The sequence below is a fragment of the Geotrypetes seraphini genome, chromosome 6 (assembly GCF_902459505.1).
Source record: "Geotrypetes seraphini chromosome 6, aGeoSer1.1, whole genome shotgun sequence".
NCBI classification, from domain to species: Eukaryota; Metazoa; Chordata; class Amphibia; order Gymnophiona; family Dermophiidae; genus Geotrypetes; species Geotrypetes seraphini.
In genome coordinates this window covers 49,884,541-49,911,619 of record NC_047089.1, presented here as the reverse complement: position 1 = coordinate 49,911,619, position 27,079 = coordinate 49,884,541, and the positions used below count along the sequence as shown (strand labels likewise).

General features: G+C 42.0%; 1 protein-coding gene and 1 long non-coding RNA gene across 2 annotated transcripts in view; one reads left to right on the top strand and one right to left on the bottom strand.

Moving 5' to 3' along the window:
• USPL1 (ubiquitin specific peptidase like 1) overlaps positions 1–27,079 on the bottom strand; it is a 173,773-nt gene that overhangs the window by 126,406 nt on the left and 20,288 nt on the right. The window lies entirely within an intron of this gene.
• LOC117362547 overlaps positions 12,715–27,079 on the top strand; it is a 68,753-nt gene continuing 54,388 nt past the window's right edge. The window contains exon 1 of the long non-coding RNA XR_004539914.1: positions 12,715–12,866. This is a non-coding gene — a long non-coding RNA (uncharacterized LOC117362547). The remainder of the gene's footprint in view (positions 12,867–27,079) is intronic.

Sequence of the window (27,079 nt, the reverse complement as noted above, 5' to 3'; positions counted from 1 at the left end):
TAATTAGAGATCCTCTATTTTTATCCCATGCTTTTTTAATTCTATCACCGTTTTCCTCTCCAGCACTTCCCTCGGGAGGGCATCCCAGGCATCTACCACCTTCTCCGTGAAGAATTATTTCCTAACATTACTCCTAAGTCTTCCTCCCTGTAACCTCAAAATTATGCCCTCTAGTTTTACCATTTTTTCTTCTCTGGAAAAGATTTGGTTCTATATTAATGCCTTTCAAATATTTAAACGTCTGTATCATATCTCCCCTGTCCCTCCTCTCCTCCAGAGTATACATATTTAGGTCTTCCAGTCTCTTCTCATACTTCTTTTGGTGCAAACCTCTTACCATTTTCGTCACCTTCCTCTGGACCGCTTCATGTCTTTTTATATCCTTTGCCAGATATGGCCTCCTAAACTGAACACTGGACAAGAAATGTAAATCTGGTATTTCTGAACCAATTTCAAATGACTAAACTGAATATGATGTGATTAGACAAGTCACATTCTGAATCCCTTCTCTCTCAAATGTGCCATTTTAATTATAACAAGACCTTGCTTGCCTTCTCCAGGCACCCTGCTGAGGAGTCTGCTAAGAGTTGGGCAAATTCAAGATTGTAACCACTCCAAATTATTTCCAGTACTCAGTGGTCTGACAAGATCTGCACCCAGGCCACTGCATACTCCGAGAGCCATCCCCCTTATCTTCAGGGGAATAGCTCCGGTCCTGGCGTCACTGTGCCTTCTTGGAGGCTGAAGCAGGATGAGAACTGGAGGCTTGGTTCCACCTAGGTACTGAAAATCTCTGGTAGGATTTCTGAGATGAGGCTCCTCTTGAGTACTGCTGAATGAATCTGGAGCCATGAAAATTAGGTAAGCAAAATAGATCCTAATAATCGTGGTCAGCTGTCAGGCACATACTTCAGCTGACGATCTGTCATATTGGCCATAAGATCATCCAGTCCCAGATCAACATTTGTTCCTTAAAAGGAAGTCTGTTGAGCGCAGCTTTGGAGGTGGAATCTTCCGCCCATTGACTGATCCAGAGCATTCTTCGGACTGAGATAGAATAAGCCGGAGACTTTGCTTATGACTCTTGATGATGTCGTAGAGTATTGGCCACATAATCTACCCCTGTTAATAGGAACTGAGACAAAGGCTCGCTTTCTGCCAGAATAAGCCCACACAACCTGGTATGGCAAGCATGTGACACAAAAAGAGGCCGCTGCAACCACTTTGATTTCCAAGGCCAGTGTCATTCTGCGATCCTGCATATACTTTAATACCATGCCTCCCTCACTTGGCAGGGATGTGATTTTTGGCTACCTGTGCTACTAAGGAATCTAAGGCTGAGCGAACATCTTCTGACACACTTGTACCATCGGATACAGCCAAGCCATTGTTTTTGCTACCTTTAATGATTCTTCAGGAGAATCCCAATGCTCCATAACCAAACACTCATTATCAGGACACCAGAGAAAAGAAGAGGACTGGGCTCTTACTCCGCTCAGGATAGAGCAAGGAGCTGACAGGGCCTACTGGGAGTCCAGCTGTAACTCCTGCAAGGACTCAACAATGAGCTCTAATAGAGCTGAGGTTTTGAACAGCCGGCATACCATGGGGTCATTCACTTGATTCAGGGCTACTACTGTATCTTGCGTACTCACTCCTGCATGTGGCACTGTATCTTCCGCCAGGGAGGGCTCACTCTACGACAGCAAAAGCATACAGAGATAGGCCCCTCATCATATGAGTCTCTTCTGCCTGTGGCCCTTTATCTCCCAGCAGGGAGGGCTCACTCTGTGATAGCAAAGGCATACAGATAGACCCCCTCATCCTCCGTCCGAAAGGTCCACTAATCTCTGATACTGAGCCAGATGTGCCCTGGAAGCTCAAGCCCTCTCACACACTTCCTGGTGTGCTGCCAGACCTTCCTTTGTCAGGTCTGGCCATCCAAATAAGCTCTCCACATCAAATTAATAAATTCATAGTAGACAGAGCAGAGTCCCCTTTATCTTGCATCTCTTGGGCTTCCATACTCCTAAGCATAGGTAAGCTGTTGTTCCGGGGCTCTGGAAGAGATTTTCTCCTGGCAGACAGGCTCTTCAATGTCTCCTCAGCCCTAGAGATCCGAGGGGAGGCTAAGCCCAAAGCTCCAGCTCCTTCTTCACACACTGCAAGACATCCATTCAGCATAAATTTGGCATGAATTAGGGATAAAAGAACCTAAGGGCTCCATCCCTGCAAGTTTTAAGGCAAAATGAGTTCTAAAGGTTGTGCAGAACTCAAAAAAAAAATAAAATAAAAAATGGGGAAATATTGATAAGCGTTCAATCAAATTTTAATAAAATTTGATGGCCGCCACTGATGAATTTTAGTGCTAAAAACCAGCTTAAAATCATCTCAGGGCTGACCCAAAACCTCAAAAAATAGGATCTTAGAGGATGACCCTTAGCTGTAGAAGCAATTGTAAACAGCTTTTGAGGACACCCCCCCTCCCCCCGATTTTTCTCACAGGCATATTCACAGACCATTTGCTGTCGAAACAGTGCTGCTGCTACCAGCTCCTCTCAGATGTAGCTGTTCTAGGAGAGGCCATCTACTTCCAGTCATTTAGCCACTTCGCTGGGATCTTTGGGCTGCCAGTTGGACCCCTACAGACCAACTCTCCAGACATCTCAAAAAAAAAAAAAAAAAAAAAAAAGGGGTGGGGAGAGATGAAACGCAGTTGGCACCATAAGTAACCCGAAGGAACGCTATTAGCACCTAAATAGTTTGTGCTCCAGCCCCTGACAAAGCCAAAGCAGTGAGCATATACCAGGGGAACGGACCCTGAGCTCCACAAATCTTCAGCAGGCTGGCTGAAACAGGTCCCCGAAGGATACACCTGCCAGCTGCAGAATTAAAATTTGCTCTTCTCCACACAGCAAAGTAGACCCTTATCAAAAAGGATCTCTGTTTTCACAAAAAAGACCGTGACTAGAGTGAAAAACTGCTAAACTATTGCAAAATAAAAAAGAAATAAACCAAGCACATTAGAAGACACTTTCCATGCTTGCTGCAAAAAAGAGAAACTGAAGAGAGCTGAACACTTCTGGGAGAAGGAGGTTTCAAAAGCTGTTATTTTGACATCTTTCTGCATTATGCTTGCAAGAATGAACAGAGTATCCTAAGGTTCAGCATACCATTCCTATTGCACTGAAAAGAGAGTTTTTGGTCACACAGAATTGTTTACATTTCCAGTCAGACTCTTTGAAAAAGCAGGTACAGCAACTAATACCAGCTCAAGAAGACCAAATGCAAACTCAGATTGCAGCTTTGCATATACAAGCCAGGTTCTAGGCTTAAAACATTTACTTTGTGAATTAACATTATAGACTCCCAACCTAGATGAAAACATAAGATCGTGTCTATTGTCATAGGGAGATACAGACCTTGCAACAAAAGCATCAGGACTCCCGCTTGTAAATTTCAACCATTATCAGGCTTCCACACAAGCAGTCCCCTAACTACTTCACAGCTAAGCCTGTGTCAGCTGTAATAAACGTATCACAGTCTCATCCCATAGAAAGAGGGTTCACGCAAACTGTTATGAGTTCACAACCCATGTCCCAGACTGATATGGAAGTTATGGCTAAGCAGTAAGCAAAATAGATCCTAATAATTTTCCTGTGCTTGTGTGATACTATGAGTTGGAGAAGGATGAACAACTAGATACAGAGGAATTGATTAAAATTATTTGCCTCTATATTAAGCCAGAATATGCAGAGCAAATGGAAAATGCTATTAGTATGGCTAGACAGGCAGGCTTTTCCTTGCTCCACTTAGCAGCAGTTGTTGTGGTATCTCTTTTGGCATGAGAAAACTCAAAGCCCAAAGTGAAGTTATCCAACAGGACAAGAATGAAGGTACTGAGGACTATGTCTGCACTCTGCAGGGCAATTTTTTTGTTGGTAATGACTGGACTAGCTGATGGTAGAGAAATACCAGAGGACAACAGCCACAAGATCTCTTAAACTGCAGCATAGATACACAGGACCTCGGGGAAATTTGTCAGGGAATGCACCCTACCATAGCAAGAACCTTGTTTTCTCGGGCAACAGATGAACCTGCTTGTACTAGAGATTTGTATGGGAAAATAATGGATGTCCAAAAGTATCAGCCTTATGTTTCAAACCCATTAGCAGCAGTTGGACATGTTTCATATCTTGATCCAGCACCCTACCAGAAACAGGTTCCAAAACAGCATCTAAGTCCCCAATACATAAACCTGCTTTGTATTCTGACCTAAGCTTCCATCAAAATGGGCCTTTAACTGAAAAGTCAGCACCTCAGTTCTTAGATACTGAAAACCACAGTCGGACCCAGGTGGAAGACATATAGTGTAAGATGGACAAGAATATAGAACGGTTTTGCAAGGATAGACCCTTGAAGTTTACTGTATCTGTTGGAAAAATAAACCTTTTGTGAGCTTGAAACTGAAAAACAACTGTACCTTGATTTAACTAACAAGATTTGCTTATTTTTATAGATTTAAGCAAAGCTTATCAGTCTGAACCCCTGCTTGCATTCCCTTTCATAGGAATGTGTAGAAGAGTCTGTGAATAAGGGAATGCCCTACGAATAAAATAGGAAGAACAATGGAGCCAATGTGACTTGTTTTGTGACACTCTTTCAGAGTTCAAGCAGCCAAATTTTGGATATATACATGACTTCCCAGACCATTTTAACACAAATAAATATTTTTAATTAAATGCACTCCAAAGAACCTCTTTATCATCTGCAGAGATAAAGACTCACCAAGGAGCAATTAAGAGTATTGTGCTTTTTCTAATTATTACTACTACTACTTATTATTTCTATAGTGCTACCAGAAACAAGCAGCGCTGTACATTAAACATGCAAGAGACATCCTTTATTTGAAAGAGCTTGCAATCTAATTATGACACACTGGACAAAAATAGTAAATAAATATGTGCAGTTTATGTAGGGAAATACAAAGGAATGAAGAAGTTAGAGACGGTCAGGGACTGACAGAGGGGATGTGCACATAAGCAGTACTTCTAGCTCTACGAAACTGTATAATGGGTTGTTTAATATAATGGTGTGCTTATTTGCAGATTAAGTTCAGCCCTGAATCTTTGACAGATGAAAAATGTTTGATGCCTACTGGAACTTTTGTGTTTTGTTTGTTTGTGTCATGTGGTCTCCATTTTGCTTGTTTTAGCTTTTGGGATACCCCATTTCTAGACCTTTGCCAGCCTTTCACCAGTCCAAATTGTGCCATGTCCTTTTCCAAAAAATTTTCTCATCAGCAAGAAAACTCTGGAAAAAACATGTTCACAATGATTTAAGTGTCTTTTTATATTCCCAATCTTGTTTATCTATTAGAACTATGTACCTTTTTATTGTTAATAGTAAGTTGTTTATCGGAATTGAAGTACTAAATCTAAACATTCATGGTGGGACATTTTCCTTGGAAATTCACATACTGGGAATGGTGTGCTGGGCAGATTGTTTCATCCTATTGTGGTAGTATTTATTGGGCAGCATCTCACTTATTCTCATGATTTGGCTCGCATGCTGGGTTAAGAGAAAGTTTCACCAGACCAAAAGATGACTAATAACCAGATCTACAGTGCCATACCATGAAGCTATTATGTGGCACCAACTTAACAACTTGGGAACAGGAGTGAACCTATATCCCTGAAACAGATGCAAAAAAAAGAGCTGGTCTCTGCAGGTGGAGCATATGATACTTGCATGATTAAAGGCATGTGAACTGAACTGCAGCCTCTTAAACTGGAGCAAAGCCAGACTCTGACCAAAGCTGCCAACTATAGCTGGATACCGGATGACCACAGTGATCAATGGTGAATACCTACCAACCTTAATGTAAGCCATGAGTAGGAGCACAAACACAATTGATAATATGGATTATTATTTTACAGTAGTCATAATTTCTGATAAGTGACATTTTCCAGGGAACATTGTCCACAGTTTTATTCCAAGACAATTTTCTCAATACACCCTTATAAAATGTACATTACATAATTGAATGTGCTGCAATTGAGATAGGGGGCTGCCTAACACAGGCAATGTAGAAAGAGGAAATTGCCATATGAATCCATCTGGCAACCAAATCCTTTGAAGCTAGCTTGCCTCATCTTAATTGACTGGTCATCACAAAAAGGTGGTCGGAGAGACAGGAATTACTAATCCTTTCCAGATAGTGGAGCAGGGCTCTGCGCACATCCAACCTCCACAAAAGCCTGTCCTGTTTCGTTGAGCCGATGGGGTGAAAGGCAAATAAACAAATCTCTTGAATGACATGGAAGGCAGAAAACACCTTCGGTAGAAAGGAAGATACCATCCAAAGAGAAACACCAGACTCTGTAAAACCGAGGAAGGGTTTTCTACAGGAGAGGGTTTGTTTAACGCTGAGATTTGCCTTGCTGAGACTATGGCAACCAAAAACACGGTCCATGAGGGCTATGTCTAGCAGGGGCTCATTTGGAGCCCAAGATAGACCCTTCAAAACAACTTTAAGGTCCCAAGACAGAAACGGCCTACGCAGTGGGGAACACAGCACCCCCCTCAAAAACCAAGAGACATCTAGATGAGACACCAGTGGTTCAATTCTTCGACTGTAGAAGCAAGCTGCCCTTGTGTTCTTGGCTGAGGCCATTAGATCCATTTCAGATCTGCCCCAGTGCTGAATGTTCTCTGAGACAGGGACCACTCTCCAGGATACAGTCTGCCTGCTGAGAAAATCAGGTTTTTGATTGCGAGTCAATTTTTGTTTATTTTGGTACACATCCAGGTAAGGGTGGGGGGAGGTTATTTCTGTTATATTTGGATTTTTAAATATTTATACTTGGGATAGGTGGGAGGATGGAAGGATATGACTAATAGGATAAGGTTATTAGAGAAATCTATGTTTCTATGTTTTATTAAATTATCATTAGGTGGGTGGGTAGGTAGGAGAAAATGGTTGGTTATATATATTTGAAAGTCAAATGTGCTTATATTGACTTATTATATATGATATATTTATTGCACTATTGCAGTTTGGAAAATTAATAAAGATATTTAAAAAAAAAAAAAAAAGTTTAACAGTTTTCTGAAATGTTCATAAGAGATGGATATAATTAATAATGGATGGAAATCTTTGTCATAGTAAGCTCTTGGTAGGAAAGACAATGCCCATGATGTTTCTTACTTTTACAGCCCTACAGCACCTGCAGGTAATGCTAGGCTGCAGGACTAGTCAATGCTAAGATCTGAGATTTGCCTGCAGAGCTTCTGTTTGCATAGTTCAGAAAGAAAAACACAGCTTTGTGCCGTGTTGAATCAGACTCCCCTTCCAGGCAATGAGTTGTCTGTAGTTGACTTTTCCAGAAGTTGACTATCCAGTGAAATGTCTGGAGAAGATCTCTCGAGATGCCACAATCAGAATACACCTTCTTAGTTCGCTTGAGAAGGAAAAACTGAAGGAGGAGCTGTTCTCCACTGCTGAAGGAAAGGAGTTGAGAATTTGAAAAGTTTGCAACTACTGGGAAGCAACAGCTACAGTACATAAAAACAGCCTTACTGGGTCAGACCAATGGTCCATCAAGCCCAGCAGCCCATTCTCATGGTGGCCAATCCAGGTCACTAGTACCTGGCCAAAACCCAAGGAGTAGCAATATTCCATGCTACTGATCCAGGGCAAGCAGTGGCTTCCCTCATGTCTCTCTCAATAACAGACTATGGACTTTTCCTCCAGGAAATTGTCCAAACCTTTCTTAAAATCAGCTAGGCTGTCTGCTCTTATCACAACCTCTGGCAACACATTCCAGAGCTTAACTATTCTCTGAGTGAAAGAAAAAAAATATCCTATGATTCTGCAACAGAATGAACATTTATTGATACAAAAAAAAACATGCCAAGAATTGCAAGGGTCATGCATTTGGGCTGCAAAAACCCGAGGAAACAGTAGTTTAGGGGGTAAAGAACTTTCATGCACAAAAGAAGAGCAGGACTTGGGTATGGTAGTACGTGATGATTTAAGTTAGCCAAACAGGTTGAAAAGGTGACAGTGAAAGCTAGAGGATGCTTGGGTGCATAAGGAGAGGAATGGCAAGTAGGACAAAAGAGATACTGATGCCCCTGTATAAGATCTCATTTAGAATATATATATGTATAAGATCTCATTTATGTAATATATGTATAAGATCTCATTTAGAAGATGTATAAGATCTCATTTAGAAGATATAAACAGGATGGAGTAAATCCAGAAGGCGGCTACTAAAATGGTCAGTGGTCTATGTCATAAGGCAAAGGGGACAGACTTAAAGATCTCAATATGTATACTCTGGAGGAAAGGCAGGAGAGGGGAGATATGATAGAGATGTTTAAATGTGTCTTGGAACAATTGATCTAGAAATTGACAACAAGGGGAGCTATTTTAGATCTTGTCCTTTGTGAAATGCAGGGCATAGTACGGAAGGTAACCATAATAAGTCTACTAGGAAACAGGGATAATAACATGATCAAATTTGAGCTAATATCTTGTGTGAAGTGAAAAAGGTGACTATGAAAAAAGGTGAAAACATTTTTAAAAGGCTAAAATGGATCAGCCAAAAGCAGTTAAGACTTTAAATCAAGCACGAACATTGTTTTAAAATACCATCTTGGAAGTCCAGACTAGATGTATTTCGTGTAATAATAAAAGTAGAAAGAAGAACAGCGAGGATGGTTAAAATGTGAAGTAAAAGAGGCTATTGGAGCAAAAACATCCTTCCAAGAATAGAAAAATATTTAAATGAAGAAAAAAGGCAATATAAGCACTGGCAAGTTTAGATGCAAAGTACCGATTAAGAAGGCTAAAAGAGAATATGAAGAAAAACTTGCTACACAGACAAAAAGTCACAGTAACAATTTCTTCGGGTCTATCGGAAGCAGCCTGTGAGGGAATCCATGAGGCTGTTAGATCATGAAGGAGGATAAGGCTATAGTGGAGAGACAATGAATTCTTTGATCTTTATCAAGTTTCAAGTTTATTAAATTTTGATTTTACGCAATAACCAATATTTCAATGCGTATTACATAATTGTAATGTACAATAAAAGCCAGGGATGACAAATACAAATACAAATGAGACAAAATTATACAGACTAATCATTATGTTCTATTAATACAAACTGGAACAAGTAGGTAAAAGGCAGAAATACAATTTATACAATTTATAAAATTAATTTAAAAAAACAAAACAAAAAACATTTAAGGTTTGTACATAAGGATAGGGTCAATTTAGAAAAAATATGGAGAAGATGCAAGAATCTGAATCAGAAATGATTTTCAAGGGTAAGATGGAATAACTGAAAAATCTTGGTGAACCTAGAAGATGTGCCAAGTCAAATCGACAAGCTGGAATGATAAATATTACCAGAGCCTCGCCCACCCACTCTATGTAGGTTGGAGTCACTGGCTGTGAAGTCACCACCAGGCCATTCGCTGACAGTATTCAGCTTACCAGTCAAGATGCCTTCCACTCCCTCCAAAGCTGCACAGTTCCCCCACTCGCAGTGTGAGACAATAAAATGTCCAACACACTGGAGTTGTCAAACCTTCACCCATCTCTCACCATATGCGGGACACAGACTGTACAGATCTGTCTGACATTGGGCTCAGCTCCCACTATTCTCACCTGAACAGCCATGTTGCGTTTCCATCTTCTTTCTATTTAAGATTCCCCTGTGTCTACCCTACACGTTTTTGAATTTGTTCAGAATTTGGACTCTACTTCCTCTCTCAGAAGGGCATTACATGCATCCACCACCATCACTGTGAAAAATTATTTTCTGACATTACTCCTGAGTCTACCTCCCTGCAACTTCCATTCATGTTCTCTAGTCCTACCACCTCTACATCTCTGAAAGAGATTTGTTTGAATATTAATGTTTCAGGTACTTAAAGGTCTGTATCATATCACATCTCTTCTTTTTTCCAGCACATACATATTCCAGTCCTCCAGTCTCTTCTCATACATCTTATGGTACAAACCCTGTAACGTTTTTGTTGCCTTCCTCTGAACCACCTCAAGGCTGCCCTGGCTTGACTATTGACATTAACTGGAAAGCACTGCAAGTCGGTGCTTGGTATTCAGCACCAACCAATATCCAGATACTGGGACTGGCCCTCTAATTTTCAAGCTAGGTATCAGTGAATGACATGGGGACGGAGGCAGAGTCTGTGGGGAAGGGTGGGAATGGAACCAGTGGGAGCCCGCGGGAGCAGAGAAACTTTGTCCCCATTCTCTAAAAACTGAAAACTAGCATCAACATGAAACAACTTAACACATCTTACACTAGTGTATCACAAACTGTGTGCTGCGGCTCACTAGTGTGCCTCCTGAGATTTCAGGTGCGCCGCGGCACATTGGGGAGGAAGAGAGGCACCGGCTGACTGCCTATAGGACGTGCCTCTCATAGCACATAGACAATCAGCCGGCGCCAGCACCTCTCCTTCTCTCCAGCCCTCTACCAGCGTCTCAGGGCCCGTCTGGAGGGCCTTCACACATGCACATGACATCATCACAGTGGCATCTGCGCACTTCCAGATGCCTTGAGCCACAGCCACTATGTTTAGTGTGCCGCGGCGCAAGAAAGTTTGCAGTCTTAGACAATTGGCAACTGAATTCAGGGATTAAAAAACTGTAGAAGATGCTTTTGGATTTAAAAGAACTACTTTTAAATTACATTGTTTGTGTCTTGTCTGCCTTTGATGTGGCAATAAGAGTCTTGTCTGCTGATCAGACTCCTATCATCTGCAGTGTTTTTCTATCATGTGCTCAGCTACTCAAGCATCTTTGTGTTATTGCAACAGATTCATTTATTGTTGCCGGCATCAAGCAACATTTCCTATGTTTAATAGACTCTTAGTTTCCTGTTCATTCACTACACAGTTTAGGTTCTTTTCTACACCTATGTCTGAAAGACAATCCAATTACCTTCCCAGTATGATGTAAAAACATAGGCAATTAAATCTTTGGGAAAGTTGTACCAAAGCTAGATTGAAATGGAAGGCTCTCTTGTGATTTATAAATAGTTGTACAGCATATTGTTCCTTTTTATACTTTAATAAAAAATGTTTGAGGCTTGTGCAAATGAGGACAGAATTCGTGTGGACAGGGCAGGAAAAGGAGCCTGCAGGATTGGGGCAGGGCAGAGCCAGCAGGGCAGGAACAGAGTCCACAGGGATAGGGCAGGGTTCGGTACAGAGCCCATAGGGATGGGGCAGAGACAGGGACAAACTTCATCCCTTTGTCATTCTCTAGGTATATCTAAAGAGAAAAAATGGTATTTATTTATTTAAATATTTATAACCCACAAATCCACAATTGTAAGCGGGTAACAATATTGTTAGATAGATAATAAAACATATTAAAATACAAAAAAATTCATACTCTCTTCAAAAACCCACCACCACATTCCCATAACAAAACAAAGATAAATAGATTACCTTAAAAACTAAACAGAAACCTGTACTCTAACTCACTGCTCGCCTATTTGAGAATAGCACTAAGGTCCTTGGAGTAATTTTGGACTCAGAACTATAATTTGAACCTCAAATAAAAGCAGTAATTAAGACGTTTTTCTTCTGTTTGAGAGCATTATGTTCAGTTTTAGACTCTCAATGTTTTTGCAGTATAGTTTAGGCTATATTGCTACTGCGCCTGGATTATTGTAATTTATTATATGTGTGGGGGGATCATCAAGTTATTAAACAAGTTACAATTTTTACAAAACATAGCAGTGAAATTAATATTCAAACTGAGAAGAACTGAAAGTGCCTCACCATAATTGGTAAAATTAAATCAGCTCTTGATAAAGTCAAGAATAAAATTTTAAATGGTCTGCTTAATTTTTTAAAACCAATTTATGACAATAATTCTAGTGGTTTTAGTACAGTTTTTTGAATGTTCCATCATCATAAATAACTCTAGTTCAAAATGGGAACACACATTTTAAAAAGGAAAAGCATTTCATCCAAAAGAATTTCATAGTTTGTCCAGCATCAGTAGACCTCCCCCACTATACTATATATTAGTGCAGGGGTGGGCCATGAAACTTTGGTATATATACACAGAAAATCATTAACAAGAGTTCCGGTAATTTTTAAATAACCGTGTTTCGCAAACATTTTCAAAATTGCCCCTATAGCAGTCTGTTTCCACTGTTCTGTTTTTGTAGGTTTTACCACAGGTCAGTAGAGCCCTCTACATTTCCGTTTCTGATATTACATAATGTGGCCTGCTAGGGATAGTACTGGCGTTCACTGGGCTCTCGTGTATAAAGGTTACCGGTACTCCTGGGAATTCTGCACGACTGCGGAACGCAGAATTGCACAGTCACGCAGAATCTCCTTCCCCTCCCCAACCTTCTCCGGCCCCATTGCCTTTTTTTTTTTTACTGTGCCTTCTACCATAGCGCACCTACCTCAAACGTCCGCTGGACGAGAAAGAAAGCCTGAGCGGGACAGGAAGAACGGAGCTGACGTCACTTCCGACAAGACAGGCGCGCTTAATGAGGAGTAGGAGATAAAACCCACGCGATACCCTGCAGAAGATAGAGATCTCCACTCCTGATGGAATTCTGCGCAATGCAGAAATTCATTTTAATGCGTAGAGTCTCCTTCCTACGTAACGTTCGTCCATAAAATGTTGTTTCTGCGGATCACGGCAGAGGCAGCGATTCACACACGCTGCCTGGCACTAACCTGGAAGTCTCTCCTTTGTCGCGCAGAGACTTCCGGGTTAGTAGTACATAGTGTGTATGAATCACTACCAGTGTTAGGACCCGTTGAAGCAACGCCTTAGGGAGAGAGAGCGTGCTGTGAGTGGGGGAGGGGAGATATAAAAGATGCTACACAAACTGATATGGTGTGGTTTGTTTTTGGGGTTTTTTAAGTGAGAAACACGTCATTAGACATAGGTGTGGAGAGGGTGATATTGCATGGGGAGAAGAAAGAATGTTGGCATAGAGGGAGGAAGGGGGGAGCTGCATGGGGGATAGAGATGTTTGATATAGCGCACAAGGCAGGAAGAGAGAGGAATGGTAGACACTGGGAAAGAATTAGAATATGGCAGAAAAAGGGAGAAAATGATGCATGGGGTGAGGCGAGGGAACAGAGATTGGACCCAGGGCACAAGGAAAGGAGACAGAGAGAAACTGGATATGAGGGTGGATGAGAGGGAGGGAAAGATACACAGGAGATGGGAGAAAGAGAGAGATGTATCCAGGAGCAGAAGGAGAGGGGACAGGGAGATGTTAGAGGGTAGGGAGGAAAGTTGGAGGGAGCAAGATGCTGGTCTATAAGGGTGAAGAAAGGAAGATGCTGAGAATGGTAGAACACTGAGGGAGAGGCCAGGAGGAGGTAGCAAGGATAGGAATGGGAGGATAATTATTACAGAGAGTAGAAACATGGTAATGAGGGGTATGTTGACGATGAAAGGGAATGGGGGCTGAGGAAGGAATTAGAAGGGGAATGGGAGAGAAGATGTAAGTTTGATAGATGAAAAGTGAACAAGAAGAAGGGTGAGAGGCAGAAAAGAGCTAAAACAGAATGATCAATATGTTGGAGGCAGATATAGTGAAGGAAAAGATAGGAGAGAGAAGAAAAGAAATGGATAGCAGCTGTTTGAAGGAGAATTAGCAGACAGGAAAAGAGAAACTGGAAAAATAAGACATTCAGAAAACAAAAGTAAAGAAAAAGCACTTTATTTTGAATGTTTTAAATGGAATTTGGATAATAATTAGCAAAAATATTGTTTAAATTTTGGCAAACTTACAGAATTTGCAAATTTTGTGCACAGAATTATGCCAGGTTGCCCTCTTCATCATTAGTGCATATTGCTCAAGAAAGCATTACATAACAGATTATGTTCCAGTGTCACATCTGACCTTGGAAGGGGGAGGCCAAAGATGGATGAGGCCAAGTGAGTGTCAGTAGGCAAGAAATAATGTTAGATGTCTGAGGGCTGTGCTACTATAGAAGCATGGGATCCTCCAAAGTTTTTACTGACCTTTCTTTGTTCTCCAGTAAGATAATCTCACCCAGGGATGATGGTGGATCTGTACTTATGTGTTTTTACAGATGGGATTTTGTTTTGTTAAAAAGCAGCTCATACAACTTGCTCTGTAACTTGTTTGATAATTGTGGCACAACATAAGTCTGGCTAATTAACAGTGGGATAACTAGATAGTTGTGACCTGCACTAATCCACCCACTACTCTGTCCTTTTGAAATGTATTTTGAATCACGCCAACACTAAAAAATGCTGGCTTATGAAAGTACATGTGGAGAGAGCATACATGTTTTACCTAGAAATATGCATGTCTCTAATTAAAAAAATAGAAACTCTGGCACCTCTGCATAAAATACAATGGATATCCTCAGTAGTAGCAGATAAGAGAGAACCTGAATTTTCCAACTGACTCATATTGATGCTTCCAGGTTTGTTTGTACAGTAGTCTATTTTTGAGGTATGTGAAATGTGAACATTGGGTTGATAGTATGGGCATATACTTTTCTTTAGATAGTATGGGTGAGTAGCAATGATTAGATGGCCGATATTAGTAATCTACTGCCATTTGGAATGACATGGGAAATGTCAATAATATATCCTGTATTACATGTTAATGTAACAATAAAATGAAAAGCAGCAGAAAAACACTATTTCATGTTAATTTTTTTCTTTCAATGATAATAGGGGTGCACTCTTTCAGAGAAAATGGGGACATACTTGATGTTAAAGTGTGCACTCTTGCTGTTTGTCCCAGAACATGAGAAAACAGAAAAAAGTGTGATTTCCCTTGCTGTTTATGGAAATGTTCAACACAAAAAATTTCCAAATACCTATATCTAGCTGATGTCAGATTTGTTTGTGTTTCTACTGATGTGCTGTCATTAGTTAATCAGATGTTATTCATTTTGGTACAGTATTGCTATTATAGACTTTAATTTTATGGTATGTCTTGTCATTACTTTTTTTTTTTTTGCAGTTATGTGTTTTTTATATACTCTTAGGTGAATTTTTTTTGAATTGGTAAAGCAATGTATCAGTATTAGAATTTTCAAAGGTACTTGTTAGGTTTCCAAAGTAGACCTGTACATGAAAACATAGGGAGTGCATGTGGAAGTAAACTTTTTGTATGGTTGTGGCAAACATATTTTTGTTTGAGAGACCTTGGATTTGTGTGTGTATGTGTTATGTGCTGATGACAGAAATTATGTGGTCTGTTTCTTGATTTCAAAGGTAACATCACAAGTCTCCATTTTTTTGAGGAATCTTTTCCAACTTGCACACAAGTTCCTCAGGAGTTGGAGCCAGGGTAGTTCTCAAGTTTCTTTTGTGTAGAATTGGCCCATTCAGGCCTGGATTGAGCAAGGTTCTAGCAAACAATAAGTTAAGTTCCAAGTTCCAGTAGTGTGAATCATGGGTGTCCAAAATTTAAGCATTGCCCTCATTATTTTGGAGCTGTAGTAAGTTTCTGTCTCATGCCATCTTTATGGAGCTAGCTACCAAAGGAAATTCACTCTACAACTTAACATTGCACCCTCTTTAGATAGCCTGTTTTAAATACACCAGAATTTGAGCCTCCTAACAAGGGGTTGCATGAAAAAATATAATTTGTATTTACATGTTTCTCTGCAACTTGCTTTTGACAGTATCTTTTTCTAGTTTTTGTTTTTAGTTTGATCTTAAACTAGTTCTGCTGATGAACTCCATTAATTTGTTGGTAATACAACTTTATTCCCAGGATTCCTTTGTCAGGTGAGGTGGGGGAAACTGCTTCTTCATGGGGAGAGATTTCAGGTGCTTGTTGGGAGGTGTAGGGCGGGAATCAGGTGGACTTAAACCTGGACGTACTGCAGCGATAATCAAAGCTTTCCTAAAGGGAACTTAGACGCCGGCAGTTAGATCTTTTTAAATTACAACTAAGTGCCCCAATATGCACAAACTCACCAGATGACCACTGGAGGGAATAAAACATGATTCCTCCTTACTCCCCCAGTGGTCCCTGACCCCCCTCCCACCACCCAGAGATGGGAGGAAAACAGCATATTGAGGGCTTGCCATCAGCTGATCGGGGAAGAGGAATCCCCATCAGCTGAGCTGATTTTGGGGATTCCTGCCAGCTCAGCTGATGGGGATTCCCCTTGCCAGGATCAGACAAAGTGGTTGGGTACATCTGCAAATCTTGATTTTGTGTCTTTTTCATGTGGACATTTTTATTTTTATTTTTTTTTTAATGGTCAAAAGAGATAGACATCCTAAGAACCAAAACTTATGCATAGGTCATTTTCGAAAATAAAAGATAGACATTTGGCAGCTTTGAAAATAGACATTTTTCCTACTGAGTTTGTGGAAGTCTTACCCAAAACATCCAACCTCAAGACTTAGACATCTATTGAAAATGCCCCTCCACGTCTCCAACTCACCTTCTCACTCTCTTCAATCTTTCTTCCCATCCCTTTCCACTCCACCCCATCTCTCTCTTTCTCATGTGCCCTGTGGAATGTTCATTCTGCCTCTAATAAAACTGTCCTATATTCATAACCTTTTTATCTCCAGTCCCTCCACACACTTGCCTGAGACATGGATCCACCCTGAGGACTCTGCTTTAGTTGCTGTCGTCTCCCAAGGGGGTTACCACTTCTCCCATATACGAGCCCTACTAATTGAGGCGGTGGTGTTGTGTATCTTCTGTCACCAACTTGTAAATTTCAACCTCTTCTCCCATCACAATACCACCGCTTTTCTTCATTTGAAATACACACCATGCGCCTATTTACACTTCTGCCTCTCCAGATAGTGGTCATTTACCGTCCACCTGACAAGTCCTTTCCTCACCAAGTTCAACTCCTGTCTCTTTATCTTCCTTGATTCATCGTTTCCCTCCCTCCTTCTTGGGGATTTCAGCATTCATGCTGAAAATCCCTCTGACACTTATGCCTCTAAGTTTCTTGCCTTAACCTCCTCATTTGATCTCCAGCTATTCTCTACTACCCCTACTCACTGGAATGGTCACTGCCTCATTCTTCTTGTCTTCTCCAAATCTCCCTCTTTAACTTCTCCATCTCACTGCTCTCCATCTCTAACCATCATCTAGTATCATTCACACTAACACACCCTCCCTCTCAGCCCTCAATCCTTCCACACTTTTCACCACTGTTTCACCTCTCCTCACCTCCACTATATTATCCAATCGACGAGATTGTCTTGTCATACAATTATTCTCTCCTCTATTCTGGATACCCTTGCTCCCTCTGTTCCCCACTCTGTCAGGCATATCAGACTCAAGCCTTGACTGACTCCCAATATCGGCTACCTACACTCCTCTACCTGCTCTGCTGAGCATCTTTGGCTTAAAATTTTGTACTTAAATCTTTGGCTTAAAATTTTGTACACATGCCGACTTCCTACATTTAAAATTTTTTGCTGACCTTTAATTCTGCTCTTACACTGGCTAGGTAGGACTACTACATCCACTTAACTAACTCTTGCCGTCTCTTTGCCATGCTGAACTCCCTCCTCAAAGCACCCCCTCCTCCTACCCCTCCTTCCCTCTCTCCTCAGATAATGGCTGAATACTTCAACATCTGTATGATCTCTTCAGAGTGCTGAGCAAGGACTGCTTATTCCATTTCTGCCCACAGAATGCTGTGGATTAGGCAGTGTGTGGGGGATTCTTCCTGCCAAGGCTACACTGAGCAAATTACCCTTCAAGAGCCAATTGCTGTTTGGCAAGGGGTTTGGACAATTTTATGGCAGGATCTTAAGCCAAAGTCTCTACTGGACAGCAAGCCAAGGGCCCCCAAGGGTCCAGGTGCACTAATTTTCGTGGCTCCAGGCGATTTTGCCAGTACTCGGGAGGTCTTTCGGGCCAGAGGTCTTATCATGCCTCAAAGCAAAGATTTGGAGGGGCTAAGCATCCTCAGAATCTTGTTTCACAGCAGTCCCCAAGAAGCAGTTATGACATCCAAGACAGCCACCGTACCTCCAAGGGTAGGCGGGAGGTTGTCAAGCTTTTCTGAAGACATGCAACAGGACATAAACACGCTCGAGAAATGGGCTGCGACATGGCAAATGAAATTTTACGTGGATAAGTGTAAGGTGATGCATATTGGTAACAAAAATCTTATACACGAATACAGGATGTCAGGTGCAGTACTTGGAAAGACCCCCCCAAGAAAGAGGCTTGGGAGTACTGGTTGACAAGTCGAAGCCATCCACGCAATGCGCTGCGGCGGCAAAAAGGGCGAACAGAATGCTAGGGGATCACGAACAGATCGGAGAAGGGGATCATGCCTCTGTACTGGGTGATGGTATGCCCTCACCTGGAATACTGCGTCCAGCACTGGTCGCTGTACATGAAGGACACGGTACTACTCGAAAAGGTCCAGAGAAGAGCAACTAAAATGGTTAAGGGGCTGGAGGAGTTGCCATACAGCGAGAGATTAGAGAAACTGGGCCTCTTCTCCCTCGAAAAGAGGAGACTGAGAGGGGACATGATAGAAACCTTCAAGATACTGAAGGGAATAGACTTAGTAGATAAAGACAGGTTGTTCACCCTCTCCAAGGTAGGAAGAACAAGAGGGCACTCTCTAAAGTTAAAAGGGGAGAGATTCCTTACAAACATAAGGAAGTTCTTCACCCAGAGAGTGGTGGAAAACTGAAACGCTCTTCTGGAGGTTGTTATAAGGGAAAACACACTCCCAGGATTCAAGACAAGGTTGGACAAGTTCCTGCTGAACCGGAACATACGCAGGTAGGGTTGATCTCAGTTAGGGCTCTGGTCTTTGACCTGGGGGCCGCCGTGGGAGCGGACTGCTGGGCGCGATGGACCACTGGTCTGACCCAGCAGTGGCAATTCTTATGGTGGCTGGAGCTTCAGTCTCTATCCCGCAGAGTGCCACTTCACATCTCCACTTGGGTCATACTGATGATAGATACCAGCCTGAACAGTTGGGGAACGCATTATGAGGGACATTTCATGCAGAGACGTTAGTCATAATCTCAGAGGAGGTGGTCGTACAACCAGTTGGAGTTGAGAGCCATTTCTCTAGCCCTGAAGGTTCTCAGGAATTTTCTGCAGAACCGAGCAGTGAGGGTCTTCTCCAATGCAATGGCGGTGGCCTATGTCTGTCAACAAGGAGGCACCCAGAGTGCACCGCTACGCCAGTATGCTCAACTGTTGTTCAAGTGGGTAGAGACCCACCTGTTGGCTCTCTCAACAACACATGTTACAGGAGTATACAACATGCAAGCAGATTTTCTCAGCTGGCAAATCCTAGATCCCGGAGAATGGGTTCTATCCCAGGAAGTGTTAGACTTCATTGTGAGTTGGTGGGGGTGCCCGATGTTCAATCTGATGGTGTCAGCGACTAACAAGAAAGCGGATCGGTTCTTCAGCTGAAGATATGAGCCAGGAAGTGCCGACTTGGATGCCTTAGTACTTCAGTGGCCACAGACAGGGCTTCTGTATGTGTTTCCTCTGATCTATGATAGAGTTCTGAGAAGAATAAAGTTGCACCCGGGGTTAGTAGTTCTTGTGGCTCTGGACTGGCTAAGATGACTGTGGTATGCAGATCTGGTCTGTCTACAGAGGGACCAGGGTCTCAGACTACCCTGTCATCTGGGGTTACACAAGGACCAATCATTGTGAAGGATCCAAAGTGCTTTGGTCTTAAGGCATGGGTCTTGAGCAAGCAGCCTTAAACTAAACTAAACTAAACCTTAGGTTTGTATACCGCGCCATCTCCGCAAGCGCAGAGCTCGGCACGGTTTACAGAGTTAAGAGGAAAGGAACTACAATGAAAGGATATAGGAGAGGGACTAAGAAGATAAAGAGGGACAGGATACTAGAGAATGGAAGGTGATTAGATTTTTGAAAAGCCTTAGCTAACCAAAAAAAAATCCTCTCTGTTAAAGCAAACTATGGTGCAGTACATTTACTAGTAAGGATGTTAAAGTTACGGTAAATTGTAATGGAATCTTTGAAAAGCCTTAGCGCACAAAGGCTATTTGGAAGTAGTCACTACAACTCCTGAGGTCCAAGAACCAGTCAATGTTTGCTGCCTAAGCAAAAGCATGGAAATGCTTTCAGGACTGCTGTGCAAAGAAGAACGCGGAACCAGTCATGGCTGTAATTTATTTTGTTCTAGAATTCCCTCAAGAGGGTCTTGCAAAAGGCCTGGTGGTTGGCTTTCTCAAGGTACAGATAGCAGGTCTTTTGTGCTTCAGAACTCAAACTAACAAATGAACATTGACCTTTCAATAGGATATGTCAAAATTTTTGAAGGGAGCATTATACCTGCACCCTCCAGTACATCAACCATGTCTAATGTGGAGTCTTAATCTCATCCTGAATGCCCTTGCTAAGGCTCTGTATGAGCTTCTGGAGGAGGCATCCTTGATGGACCTGATAGTTAAGACGGCATTTCTGGTGGTGGTCACATCAGCACAACGAGTGTCGGAACGTCAGGCATTACCCTGCAGAAAACCCTTCCTTTTTCTTACCCAAGGTAGTCTCGAGTTTCCACATCAACCAGGAAGTATGGCTTCCTGCCTTCATGCCCTCAGGATCCAAGAAGAGTGACAAGTCCTGAAATTCCGGGATGTTCGCAGAGTGTTGCTTCAGTATCTGGAAGTCACAAATGAGTTTCATCTGTCGGATCATCTCTTTGCACCAGCAGGATCTAACCTCCAGAGCTGCTCAACTTCAAAAGCGACCTGTCAGATGTTCATTAGCCTGCTTTCTGACTTAGACATGCCTGATTGCAAGATATTTTGTTTCAATCCAACAAGGTCCAGAATAGAGAAGACCATTGCTATCATGAAGGGATCAAGGAGTATCAATCAGAGTTCCAGGACTGTTAGTGTAGGTTACACTCAGGTAGATGGCTTGTTTGTTCCACCTCATTATATCTGTTAAATAGTTAATGATTATTTTGTGTTAAATATTTGGATATGAGCAGAAAAGACTTGTTTCTCTGGGAATGTCCCTGTACCCCTCTATCCTAGGGCTGACCATCTGCTTTGATATGAACTGAGGATTTAAAGGACAGCCCAGAGTAAAGGGAGGTGGAGCAGAAAATGTAAATGAGACTCTACATAGAATCTCACAACCAGGGATTGACTACTCAAGTGTTTAGGAATGATGTGCCTATTTCCTAGAAAGAAGATTATCAAGGTAGTTTATAGCAACATATAGTAAATGACGGCAAATAATGACCTGAACGGTCCATCCAGTCTGCCCATTAGTTACATCCATTAAAAATACTTGATTACATTAACTTGTTTCTTCATTGATATTCTGGGTCATAGACTATAAAGTCCACCTGGTAATTATGTAAGTACCTAATCTTCCCTTAGTAGTTATATAAATATGGGAATTGGTCGGTTAATTTTATCAGACATGAGAGCATAGTAGAACTTAAACTGCTACACAGTTTTTGTTAAAATGGAATGGATCAATTATACCCAGTTGATTGGCTAAAACTAGAAAAATGAAATCTTGCACAGAAAAGCCACTAGGTGTTGCTGTGCTTGAATGTTTCTAGAGGGAAAAGAATATGGTGTAGCTGAAGTTTAAATCATGTTTCTAGGTATCTTAAAATGAAAGTGTGGTGTACTCAGTCTATCACCTGATCTCAAACATTTCTAGAATAGAGGGCATTCTCCAGAACCAGCTCTTGGTACTGGAGGCCTTGTGGAAAGGGTTCACTTTAACATAAGGAACTGGAATGCTGACAAAATGGGAGCTTAGTACCTAACTTCTAGAAGAGGACAGGAATAGGTATCCAGACCCATTGTAGTTAGGATAACTAGATCATTCCATAGTGACAGAAGTAGGAAAAGCATGAAGTTCTGCAGGGATACAAGACATATTAGATAGAAAATAAAACCTTCTGGAGTCTTATACAGAACGCCAGATATCTTAAACATATGCACTTTTCTGATTGCAGTAGATCCTTGCTACCATTTGGGGGAGCCTGAATACAAAAAAGAATAAGATTCCATTACAATTTACTGTAACTTTAACATCATTACTAGTAAATGTACTGCACCATAGTTTGCTTTAACAGAGAGGATTATTTTTTTGGTTAGCTAAGAGCAATAATTCTATATTTTTATAGCAATCTGTTTTAGTTTTTTTATGAAGACATATCTGCTAAAACATAGCAGGCTCAAAAGGTTGTGTTAACCTGGATCAACATCTGGGTCATCCATACCCACAACCTCCACCCCACCATGCCCCTACCTTACCTGCCCTGCCTCTCATCAGTCCTGCCCTGCCCCCCCCCCAACCCCATACACACCTTTCACCATTTTTGTTAATCTCCCTTAAGAACATAAGAATTGCCGCTGCTGGGTGAGACCAGTGGTCCATCATGCCCAGCAGTCCGCTCACGCGGCGGCACTTTGGTCAAAGACCAGCGCCCTGACTGACTGATACTAGCCCTACCAGCGTACATCCTTGTTCAGCAGGAACTTGTCTAATTAGTCTTGAATCCCTGGAGGGTGTGTTCCCCTATGACAGACTCTGGAAGAGCGTTCAGTTTTCTACCACCCTCTCATCCTCTGTACTCTGTATCCATCTACCCTATCAAACCCAGCTCCATCCCTATCTCTCCTTCCCTTGCTTCCAAGGCCATTCTTCTATCTCTTACCCTATACCCCATGCCCAATAACCTTTTTTTCACACTTTTCCATCCTCACTCAACCTCTTCGGAGACCTATCTCCTTCTTCATCATACCCTTCCCCAATACCCCCATTACTATTTCTACTACTATTTATCATTTCTATAGCGCTGAAAAGCGTACACAGCGCTGTACATTTAACATGCAATAGACAGTCCCTGCTCAAAAGATCTTACAATATAATTTGGACAAACAGACAGGACATAAGGTTGGGGAATTTCTTGCAGAGAGAATGATAGGATGGACATAGATAATTTTATGGTGAGTGGGAGATAGGAGTTGAAAGCAACATCAAAAAAGTGGGCCTTTAACTTGGATTTGAATACTGCTAGAGACAGCAGTTTATTCCATGCATACGACTCAGCAAGATAGAACATAGTAACATAGTAGATGATGGCAGATAAAGACCCGAATGGTCCATCCAGTCTGCCCAACCTGATTCAATTTAAATTTTTAAATTTTTTCTTCTTAGCTATTTCTGGGCAAGAATCCAAAGCTTTACCCTGTACTGTACTTGGGTTCCAACTGCCGAAATCTCTGTTAAGACTTACTCCAGCCCATCTACACCCTCCCAGCCATTGAAGCCCTCCCCAGCCCATCCTCCACCAAACGGCCATATACAGACACAGACCGTGCAAGTCTGCCCAGTACTGGCCTTAGTTCAATATTTAATCTTATTTTCTGATTCTAGATCCTTTGTGTTCATTCCACGCTTCTTTGAACTCAGTCACAGTTTTACTCTCCACCACCTCTCTCGGGAGCACATTCCAGGCATCCACCACCCTCTCCGTAAAGTAGAATTTCCTAACATTGCCTTTGAATCTACCACCCCTCAACCTCAAATTATGTCCTCTGGTTTTACCATTTTCCTTTCTCTGAAAAAGATTTTGTTCTACGTTAATACCCTTCAAGTATTTGAATGTCTGAATCATATCTCCCCTGTCTCTCCTTTCCTCTAGGGCAGTGATTCCCAACCCTGTCCTGGAGGAACACCAGGCCAATCGGGTTTTCAGGCTAGCCCTAATGAATATGCATGAGAGAGATTTGCATATGATGGAAGTGATAGGCATGCAAATTTGCTTCATGCATATTCATTAGGGCTAGCCTGAAAACCCAATTGGCCTGGTGTTCCTCCAGGACAGGGTTGGGAATAACTGCTCTAGGGTATACATATTCAGGGCTTCCAGTCTCTCCTCATATGTCTTCTGGTGCAAGCCTCCTATCATTTTCGTCACCCTCCTCTGGACCGCCTCAAGTCATCTTACGTCCTTCGCCAGATACGGTCTCCAAAATTGAACACAATACTCCAAGTGGGGCCTTACCAATGACCTGTACAGGGGCATCAACACCTTCTTCCTTCTACTGACTATGCCTCTCTTTATACAGCCCAGCATCTTTCTGGCAGCAGCCACTGCCTTGTCACACTGTTTTTTCACCTTTAGATCTTCGGACACTATCACCCCAAGGTCCCTTTCCCCATCCGTGCATATCAGCTTCTCTCCTCCCAGCATATACGGTTCCTTCCTATTATTAATCCCCAAATGCATTACTCTGCATTTCTTTGCATTGAATTTTAGTTGCCAGGCATTAGACCATTCCTCTAACTTTTGCAGATCCTTTTTTATATTTTCCACTCCCTCTTCGGTGTCTACTCTGTTACAAATCTTGGTATCATCTGCAAAAAGGCACACTTTTCCTTCTAACCCTTCAGCAATGTCACTCACAAACATATTGAACAGGAATGGCCCCAGCACTGATCCCTGAGGGACTCCACTACTCACCTTTCCTTCCTTCGAGCGACTTCCATTAACCACCACCCTCTGGCGTCTATCTGACAGCCAGTTTCTGACCCAGTTCACCACTTTGGGTCCTAACTTCAGCCCTTCAAGTTTGTTCAACAGCCTCCTATGAGGAACTGTTATGAAAGGCTTTGCTGAAATCCAAATAAATTACATCTAGCATATGTCCTCGATCCTGCTCTCTGGTCACCCAATCAAAAAATTCAATCGGGTTCGTTTGGCACAATTTACCTTTTGTAAAGTCATGTTGCCTCGGATCCTCTAACCCATTAGATTCAAGGAAGTACACTATCCTGTCTTTCAGCAAAACTTCCATTATTTTTCCAACAACTGAAGTGAGGCTCACCGGCCTGTAGTTTCCTGCTTCATCCCTGTGACCACTTTTATGAATAGGGACCACATCCGCTCTCCTCCAATCCCCAGGAATCACTCCCATCTCCAGAGATTTGTTGAACAAGTCTTTAATAGGACTCGCCAGAACCTCTCTGAGCTCCCTTAGTATCCTTGGATGGATCCCGTCTGGTCCCATCGCTTTGTCCACCTTCAGTTCTTCAAGTTGCTCATAAACACTCTCCTCCGTGAACGGCGCAGAATCTACTCCATTTTCTCGTGTAACTTTGCTAGACAATCTCGGTCCTTCTCCAGGATTTTCTTCTGTGAACACAGAACAGAAGTATTTGTTTAGCACATTCGCTTTCTCCTCATCACTTTCCACATATTGGTTCCCAGCATCTTTTAGCCTAGCAATTCCATTTTTCATCTTCCTCCTTTCACTAATATATCAGAAAAAATTTTTGTCTCACTTTTTTACATTTTTAGCCATTTGTTCTTCCGCCTGTGCTTTCGCCAGCCATATCTCTCTCTTGGCTTCTTTCAGTTTCACCCTGTAGTCCTTTCTGCTCTCCTCTTCTTGGTTTTATTTATATTTCACGAACGCCAACTCTTTCGCCTTTATTTTCTCAGCCACTAGGTTGGAGAACCATATCGGCTTCCTTTTTCTCTTGTTTTTATTGATTTTCTTCACATAAAGGTCCGTAGCCATTTTTATTGCTCCTTTCAGCTTAGACCACTGTCTTTCCACTTCTCTTATGTCCTCCCATCCTAACAGCTCTTTCTTCAGGTACTCTCCCTTAGCATTAAAGTCCGTACGTTTGAAATCTAGGACTTTAAGTATCGTGCGGCCGCTCTCCACTTTAGCCGTTATATCAAACCAAACCGTTTGACGATCGCTACTTCCCAGGTGAGTACCCACTCGAACATTAGAGATACTCTCTCCATTTGTGAGGACCAGATCCAATATCGCTTTTTCCCTTGAGGGTTCCGTCACCATTTGTTTGAGCAGAGCCTCTTGAAAGGCATCCACAATCTCCCTACTTCTTTCCGATTCTGCAGACGGAACATTCCAGTCCGCATCCGGCAGGTTGAAATCTCCCAACAGCAGAACCTCCTCTTTCCTTCCAAACTTTTGGATATCCACAATCAGATCCTTATCAATTTGCTGCGATTGAGTCTGTAGACTACACCCACACAGATAGAAGTTCCATCTTCTCTTTTCAGAGCAATCCATATCGCTTCTTCCTCTCCCCAGGTCCCTTGCATTTCGGTCGCTTGGATATTGATCTTTACATAGAGAGCTACTCCTCCACCTTTTTGACCATCTCTGTCCTTCCTAAAAAGATTATATCCCAGTATGTTTGCATCCCATCCATGTGATTCACTGAACCATGTCTCTGTGAGAGCGATAATATCTAGATCTGCCTCTAACATCAGGGCTTGCAGATCATGAACTTTGTTGCTTAGACTGCGAGCATTTGTGGTCATCGCTCTCCAGCTATTTTTCAGCGATAATCTCCTTTTTCAAATGGATTTTTGTTTCATTTCACTTTCCGTTGCAATACTAAGAAATGAGTTGCTGATATTGCTTATGTTGCAGTCTTTACTACTATCACATCTTTTCTTTTGCCGGGGGTGGTCTCTATAATTGTCCTTCGTACATACACCACCCCTACCTTCTAGTTTAAATGCCTAGAAAAATATTGTCTAAATTTCTCTGCAAGGTTTCTTTTTCCTGCTGTAGTAATATGTAGCCCATCAGTACAATATAGCTTCTTGTCCTTTCATGTATTTCCCCATCCTCCTATGTACCTGAAGCCTTCTTGATGACACCAGGCTTTGAGCCATCTATTAAAGTCCTCTGTGTGTTTTTCACTCTTTGCTCTCCCTTTCTATATGCAGGCAGTATTTCAGAAAAAACTAAAGTGTTTACAAAAGGTTTCACGCCCTCACCAAGCTTCCGAAAAGCTTTCTATGCTGCAAGTATGGAGTTGTTGGCCAGGTCACTTGTTCCCAGATGGATGGGAACATCAGTGTTAAAATCCTTAGTTTCTTCTTTAATTATAGTCTGGATTTGCCTGGAACTCCTGGTAGCTGAGGATCCTGGAAGACATTTCACTATTTTGGTCTCCTCACCTTGTGTTCCAAGGTTAATGCCTCTGATGATGGAATCCCCCAACAGTACCGTATTTTCGCGGATATAACG